Source organism: Physeter macrocephalus, chromosome 7 (assembly GCF_002837175.3).
Source record: "Physeter macrocephalus isolate SW-GA chromosome 7, ASM283717v5, whole genome shotgun sequence".
Taxonomy (NCBI): domain Eukaryota; kingdom Metazoa; phylum Chordata; class Mammalia; order Artiodactyla; family Physeteridae; genus Physeter; species Physeter macrocephalus.
Genome location: NC_041220.1, coordinates 19,038,385 through 19,046,723, shown reverse-complemented (window position 1 = coordinate 19,046,723; position 8,339 = coordinate 19,038,385).

Genomic DNA, 8,339 nt, shown 5'->3' with positions numbered 1-8,339 from the left:
GCATCGGCAGGCGGACGCGCAACCACTGCGCCACCAGGGAAGCCCCAGGGTGAGCATCTTTTATGTTTGTATGCCTCCATTTCCATTTCAGTGGGCTGCTTTTACTCAAACCCTACACCTATTTTTCTGTTGTGTTTTGAGTCTTTTTCTAATTGCTTTCTAAGGAAGGTTGAGAAGGATTTTGTTGGTCTGGGCTGTGATGCGGAATTCTGCCAGAACTGTGCCAGGTGCTAGGGATGGATGGGACATAGTCCTCGCGCTGGGTATCGCCCAGTCTGTAGGGAAGACGGGTTGACTACGGCAAACGGAAAGACTCACCTGTTTCGAGTATCTGGGAAATAGCAACCAGTTCAAGGGTGGGACTCAGGGCTCATGGAGGCCCTGGAAGGAGCACAGTCCCATCCAGGGTAAGGAGAAGTTCTTAGTGTCAGGCTTTCTAGGAGCAGACGCTGAGATGGAGGTTCTTTTTCAAGCGATTTTTTTTCCAGAGTCCTCTCAGGAGAAGATGAGTGAGAGAACCAGGACAGGTCAAAGGAGGAAAACTAAGCTGGAATGTGGTCTCCGTGGGAGACTATCTTCAGCTGGGCCCCATGGGAAGCTCCAGAGCATGAACTGGCCCCCAGAGCTGGCTGTCCCTCGAGAGAAGCAACTTGCTCTTCGTACTCCATTTCGGTAAGTCCTTGGTGGAAAAATGTAATATGGTACCATGAGATCCACAGTTATATATATATCTGGCAAAACCAAAACAGTATACATTATTGGAAATCAAGTACCACCTGGTTGCACTGAAATAGTAATTTATGAATGCATGTAAAAGTAAACTCAGATTTCATATCCACCTGGTAGGCAGTTTTGGCTGATATGTTTTATGAGCGGCACAAGAAGTATATACTGTTAACTTGTTTAAGATTTCACTTTGAAGGATACATACTAACAAATATAGCTCTATATACATGAGCCCTGCTTCTGGCTCCATTGTGCACTTACAGAAAAATACACATGTTAATTTCCGTATGTAAGTTGAAACTATTACCACGGTTTGTACAAATCTTACTACCCGACCTTCATTTCAAGATGTGGAGGTGAAATAAATTCAGAATTTCATTTTTCCTTTTTTAAAGTGGGGAGGACACGGCTTCCAGGTCAAGACGGTTTGGGTTTGTTGGAGAGCAGGCCTCCGGAGAAGAGGGCAGCTGTGAGTCATTAGCTACCTCTAGTCACAGCAGCTGAGGGACGGGTGCAGCGGCCCTTAAAGGGCATCTGGGCGGGGCACCGGACAGCGTCCATTACATGTAGTAGGGTCTGGAGTTCCCCCCCAAATCCTGCAGTATCTGCCGATGTACAAGTCCAACTGTGTACTTGAATGTCCCCTAAAAATGTTCCCAAATAGCAAGTGAAATGGCTTTCAACAAAAGCTGATGGATACAGCCCAGAAACATAACTGGGAAACTCATGAATCAGAGACTTGTAGTTCCATTGTCTAGGATAATCATTTGTTATCTCGTCCCCCACTCTTCTGGGACCCAAGTGTTAGCTTATGAACGTTTTGATTATTGAGTCCCAGCTGCAAAACGCCGGAAGCTTGCCTCTTCAAATATATCACGTGGTTACAGGTGGTTATGGCTCCTATGATGGTGGCAGAGTTTAGCCCAAGCAAATATTCATAATTGACAACAAATGTGTGAGCAGGTTGCTAATGAATGGATGTGCTGATTACTTTCCCCTGTCAACAATCATTAGCTCTTGTTCGGTTTAACTGTCAATCTGACGCTATAGATTAGAAATGACAGAATGCTGGCAAAGATCCACTGTGGGGAAGAATATTAAGAAAATTTGTAAATTGTATAAGTTTTGATACTTTTATTTCCAAATATGAATTGTTTATGTGTGTTAGCAGGGGGTTATGGCTTAATTATAGATCTAAATGAAAAGCATTTAGATTTATAAGTATGTCTAGATTTCTGAAGTCTTTCATTGTAGAACAGGAAGCCAAGCTGAGAAAATGATGACATTTTCTTGGCTTCACGTGGCTATCTTGAACTAAACAGTGGACTTTGAGATGAGATGTATTCATAAAAGAAACATTTTGTTCTTTCCAGTTACAAGTGTTAGTTTTCAGTTTTTGATTATAACGTTTGATGTGCCTTGAGGTATACTTGCACATGTTTGTTGGCTTTGTTGGTAACATTGTTCTCTGTATTCATGGTGGTCTTAGCTTGTGGTGTTATCAGCCATGACGGTGACCACTCTTTCCAGCAGAGTTTGTGTTGGTGGCTTTAGGTTGTGATGATTTTTGTGTCTGAGCATAGCAGCTGCTGAGTCTGTCTTGCCTTCAGTGTCACGTGTTAGGTCTTAGTGACAGGACCCTGAATGCCCAGGCATGGGGTATGCCATCTGGGCAGGAGCGTCCCTCGCAGCTATGACAGGACACACAGATCCCGAGCTTAAGCTGTGCCTTGTGGGTGCCTTGGTGGGCCTTTTGTCCTCCAGTGACCCTGTGACCTGCTTATTCGGTGGGTTGTCTCTTTGTACATCAGTGAGTCACGGAGTGGCCAGTGAAATGTCAGGAGCAGACGTGGTGACACAGTGTGCATAGGGTTGCTTGAAAAGAGTGACACTCTGTGGAGTATCTTTTCTCCATGAATCCGCCCTGTCCCTATTTGGGCCTTCATTTCAGCAGCAGGACTTGCCGTTAAGGCGTTTTAAAAGCTCACTTATCAAGAGTGAGAAGAGGGCCGAGGGAACCAGCAGCTGTGTTCATTGATGGGGTAAAGCGGGCTTTTGATCACAGATTTTCCTAGAAGAATAGCTATACAGGGATGTGTGTACCTTCCTGTTTTTAATGTCAGACATAGCAGTACAGCTTTGCTTTAAGGTAAAGGGTGCTGCCACCTCCTTCAGTCACCCTGTGTGTTCCTCCAGGGACTTAGAACAGCAGCAGCAGGTGACAATTCACATCGTGGCAGCTCGATGCTTGTTTACCGAGAACTTACTATGTGCCAGGCACTGTGCTAAGAAAAATACATACTCTATCTTACCCAATCCTTCCAACCATTCATTGTTGTACTAAAGGTACTAGGAGTAAGTGCCTTTAGTATCCTTATTTTGCAGTCAAGAAAGCAGAAGCTTGTAGGAATTTAAATGTTTGCTGAGGTCACACAGTTAGCAAGAGAGGAGCTGGAATTCCACCTCAGCCTTCCTCACATCAAAACCCATGGTCTTTTATTTTTAATAGATATGAAGCTTTTTTAAAGAACTTTTTATTTTATTATTTATTTTTGGCTGCATTGGGTCTTCGTTGCTGCACGCAGGCTTTCTCTAGTTGAGGGGAGCGGGGGCTACCCTTCGTTGCGGTGTGCGGGCTTCAGTAGTTGTGGCACGTGGGCTCAGTAGTTGTGGCTCATGGGCTCTAGAGCGCAGGCTCAGTAGTTGCGGTGCACGGGCTTTGCAGTGCACGGGCTTAATTGCTCCTCGGCATGTGGGATCGCCCCAGACCAGGGATCGAACCCCCGTCCCCTGCATTGGTAGGTAGATTCTTAACCACTGCGCCACCAGGGAAGCCCCAAGACCCATACTCTTAACCATTAGGATAACTGCCTCCAGGGCCAATGCCTGCATGGCTGGTAACAGCCTGCCTCTTTGTCCCGGAGGCGCAGGACCTGGTGATCTGCCCTGATAGAGGAGCACTTACGAATATGGCTTTTTACAATTTTTAATCATAGGACTTGGACTGACATATTTATTCAGGTGAGTTTCTCTGATTACTTCAACCAAACAGAGGTGTTCTGGACTCATCGCAATCATCTTTGGTCTGTAAATTCAGGCTGATGCCAGATCCTGTCCCTTTCCCTTTCCCAGCTCCTGAATCAGCTTCTCAGTCCTGCTACAGGGTGCTAGACAAGGCTCAGGTCAGGCCACGTCCTCAGACTTCTTGTCCCCATGCCTTCCCACAGGAGCCAAAATCCTTCCCGAGTTATTCTCTCTGTCATGCCAACATGCAGCTCCACTGTGGGACTTGCTGGTTATTCTCCACTGAGTGGAAATCAGGGCCATAGTTTTTCACTTTCTTTCTCCAAGTCACAGAGAGCACGTTGTTGCTTTTCTTATCTCCTTTGTCCTGCCCAGGCCCACTTCTCACCACTTCTACCATTACTTCCCTATTCTAAGTTGTCTCTTGATTACAGCAATGGCCTTTAATTGGTCTTTCTGCTTCTACTCTTATTTCCCCTGTGTGAGTTATCAATTGCTGTGTAACAAATTATCCCAAAACATAATGGCAAAAACAATCATCATACATTGTTACACCATTTCTGTAAAATGGAATTGCCACTGAGCTGGCTCAAAGTCTCTTCGTGAAGTTGCAGCCCACCTGTGGGTCAGGGCTGCCATTACGGCAACATAGGACTGGGGCCGAGGATCTAATTCCGAGATCACTCACATGTCTGTCACAGGCTTCGGCTCCTCATGGGCTTTGGACTGTGGGCCTCTGTTCCTTGTCACCTCTTGTGGGCCCCTCCATAAGGTGGCTCATAGTATGGCAGCTGGCTTCCTCCAGGATGCGTGATCTAAGAGATGGAGAGGGAGAGAGGAAGCAAGAGAGAATGCTCAAGATGGAAACCACAGTCTTTTTGTAGCCTAGTCTCAGAAGTGTCATGCTGTTACTTTTGTCATTCTATTCATTACACATGAGTCCATGATTGCAGCCTGTCCTCATGGGGAGGCATATCGAAGGGCAGGAACACAGAAGGTGGGGGTCATTGGGGGCCATCTAAGAGTCTGCCTACATCCCCTGCGGTCTACTCTCCACCCAACAGCCAGTGATAGCATTTTTTAAAAATTAATTTATTTATTTATTATTTTTGGCTGTGTTGGGTTTTCGTTGCTGTGCGAGGGCTTTCTCTAGTTGCAGCGAGCGGGGGCCACTCTTCATCGCGGTGCGCGGGCCTCTCACTATCGCGGCCTCTCTTGTTGCGGAGCACAGGCTCCAGATGCGCAGGCTCAGTAGTTGTGGCTCACGGGCCCAGTTGCTCCGCGGCATGTGGGATCTTCCCAGACCAGGGCTCGAACCCGTGTCCCTTGCATTGGCAGGCGGATTCTCAACCACTGCGCCAGCAGGGAAGCCCGATAGCATTTTTTAAACTGTTTATTTTGAGATAATGATAGATTCCAAAAAAGTCTTTATTGTGTGTGTCATAACAGATCAATTTTAATTTTAGCAGCTGAAGCTATACAAAGGTACACTTATAAACTTCATGGGAGTGTTGTGCACATTCAATAAAGTGACAACTGTGCAATATCACTTTGTATCTCAAAATCAGGAACATACTTTTGAATTGTTTAAACACAATCTACAGAATTAAAAACAAAATCAGAATCCACCCACAGTTATACTAATTGTCAATTAAAAGTTTTACCACTTACTACTTGATATAACAATCAATATCTAGTAGGGAATATCAGAAATGATTTCAGATTCTCATCCTGTTGTACTCTGTTGGGAAGATTTCTTGAATAGCTATGGGACTGGCCAAAGGCGGGTACAACCAGGACCAGAACAGCAAGTAAGGTTCTACCACAGTTTCTGTCATTTTCACTTTTTTTCTTTGTCAGTTAAGAGTGAACAGTGAGAATTAAATACTTATCTTTACACATACACAAGGTATGCTGTGAAAGCATATTTGCTTACAAACATATAAAAATGTTTATATGTGAACTAGTTTAAGAAAATAATGTATAAAAGTGAAAACATTAATCATCTCTTACCCTGGAAAGATCAATTCCATATTTTATGTTATAAACAAAAACAGTTTTAGTTTTTTGAATCCCTTATCCAGAAATACTTGAAATGGAAGACAGACAGAAAGTATTTATTTTTACTCTCAACATGGCTGTGAAAAGAGTTAAATTAAAAAACCAAGAACATTGAAATGCCTAAGTCCAGAATGAGTCCGAATATTTGGTCACATAGAATATTTTTCTTACAACTTATTAAAATTTTATTCAAATGTACTTTTGTTTATATTAAAGAAAAATAGCCTTGGTCTAGTGGATATTATAACTAAATGAAGGAGAGGGAGGTCCACTTCTAGAATTACACGTGGGTACATACAGTGGTTCTTTGTTACCCAGTGATAATTATTTCATCTGTGCTGTTCAGAAAAAGTAACCACCAAGGTGAACTCTATTGTTTCAAAGGAAGATCTGTGGCCTCTCCCGTTGCGGAGCACAGGCTCCGGACGCGCAGGCTCAGAAATGAAGGAGAGGGAGGTCCACTTCTAGAATTACACGTGGGTACATACAGTGGTTCTTTGTTACCCAGTGATAATTATTTCATCTGTGCTGTTCAGAAAAAGTAACCACCAAGGTGAATTCTATTGTTTCAAAGGAAGATTTGTGGCCTCTCCCGTTGCGGAGCACAGGCTCCGGACGCGCAGGCTCAGTGGCCATGGCTCACGGGCCCAGCCGCTCTGCGGCACGTGGGATCTTCCCAGACCGGGGCACGAACCCGTGTCCCCTGCATCGGCAGGCGGACTCTCAACCACTGCGCCACCAGGGAAGCCCCTAATCTTCCTTTTTTCACTTAGCAAATTATATCCACAATAATCCTCATTTTTATGGTTGTAAATAATTCTTTGTATGGATGAACGTAATTTATGTCTCCCATTAATGAACATCAGGTAGTTTCAGTCTGTTGCTATTATAGACAATGTTGCAGTGAATAATCTTGTGAATATCTCATTTCTTGCAAATGCAAGTATACCTGAGGATGAAGTCATAGAAGAGTAATTTGATAGGAATTACCAAAGTGCCTTTCAGAGCAGTTATGTCAGTCTTTACTCTCACCAGCAATGTAAGAGCAAGCCTGTTTCCCCCATACTCACCACTACAGTGTGATACCAGGTGTTCTTTAGCTTTGCTATGGTGGTGGGTGAAGCTTTAATTTGCATTCCTCTTATTACGAGTATAATCGAACATCTAAAAATATATATGTTAAAGGTCCTTTTCTGCAAACTGTTGGTCCTCTCCTTTGCCCATTTCTCTATTGGGCTGTTGGTAAATTGGGATATTAAAGATTAGAGTGGAGACTTCCCTGGCAGTCCAGTGGTTAAGACTTCACCTTCCATTGCAGGGGGTGCGGGTTCAATCCCTGGTCGGGGAGCTAAGATCCCACATGCCTCATGGCCGAAAAACCAAAACATAAAAAAGGAGCAATATTGTTACAAATTCAGTAAAGACTTTTAAATGGTCCACATCAAAAAAATCTTAAAAAAAAAAGGTTAGCGTGAACTGGACAGTAGAAAGAAATAGGTCTTAACGTTGGTGGACCATATTCAAATTCTGGTTCAATCTTTTATTAGTTATGTAAATACTTCAGTACTCTCATCTCTAAACTGATATTAGTTATGTAAATACTTCAGTGTCCTCATCTCTAAACTGATGATAACAATGCCTTCTTCACAGGGCTCTAGAGAGGATTAAAAGAGATAACTTATGAAACACTTAGTACAATATCTAGTCCTTAGCAGGGGCTCAATAAATTAAAATGTTTCCTTTTTCCTCCCATGACTTTATGAAGATTACAATAAACATTTTTCATATTCCTAAGGAGTCACATATAATTCCTCAAAAAAAAAAAAGAAAAAGAAAGGAAAGAAAGGAAGGAAGAAAGAAAAAAAGGCATGGAAAGGAAGGAATAGAGAGCGGGACAGAGGAGCCATGTTTCTTGGCTTGGTCATCTTCAATCCTTTTTATCTTGTTGCCCAGCATGCTTCTAAAGCACTTCTTCCTCTGAAGATGATCAGGGAATACAGGCTCATTTTAATATTAGCACAAACAAAGCATAATTAGGGAAGTAAATCTGCCCAGATGAACATTCTGTGTTACAAAGTCAATATGTAATGTGGCTTTAAAAAGCCACTTGTGGCCTGGCATTATTTGGGGGTTTTTTGGGGCCTCCCACAGGACCTTACAGTCAGCTCTCTAAAATGTTTGCTGCACTAACTTGGTGCATTATTTCTTTTTGAGAGCAAAATAGCAAGAATGTCAACTTCTCGACTCTTTCTGGGCAGATGTGTGTTTCTCCTCTGTCTCACTAGTGCCTAGCTCAGTGCCAAGCACGTAGGAGAAGGTGAATCAAACTGGATCGTGAACTGAGACTGTGCTTTTGAAATTTAATATGAATCGAGGTTAAAACCCCAAACGAAGAATTACAAACATCTCTGACATTCAGAAAGGATAGTGGGCCTTCCCTGGTGGCGCAGTGGTTGAGAGCCCGCCTGCCGATGCAGGGGACACGGGTTCGAGCCCCGGTCGGGGAAGATCCCACATGCCGCGGAGCG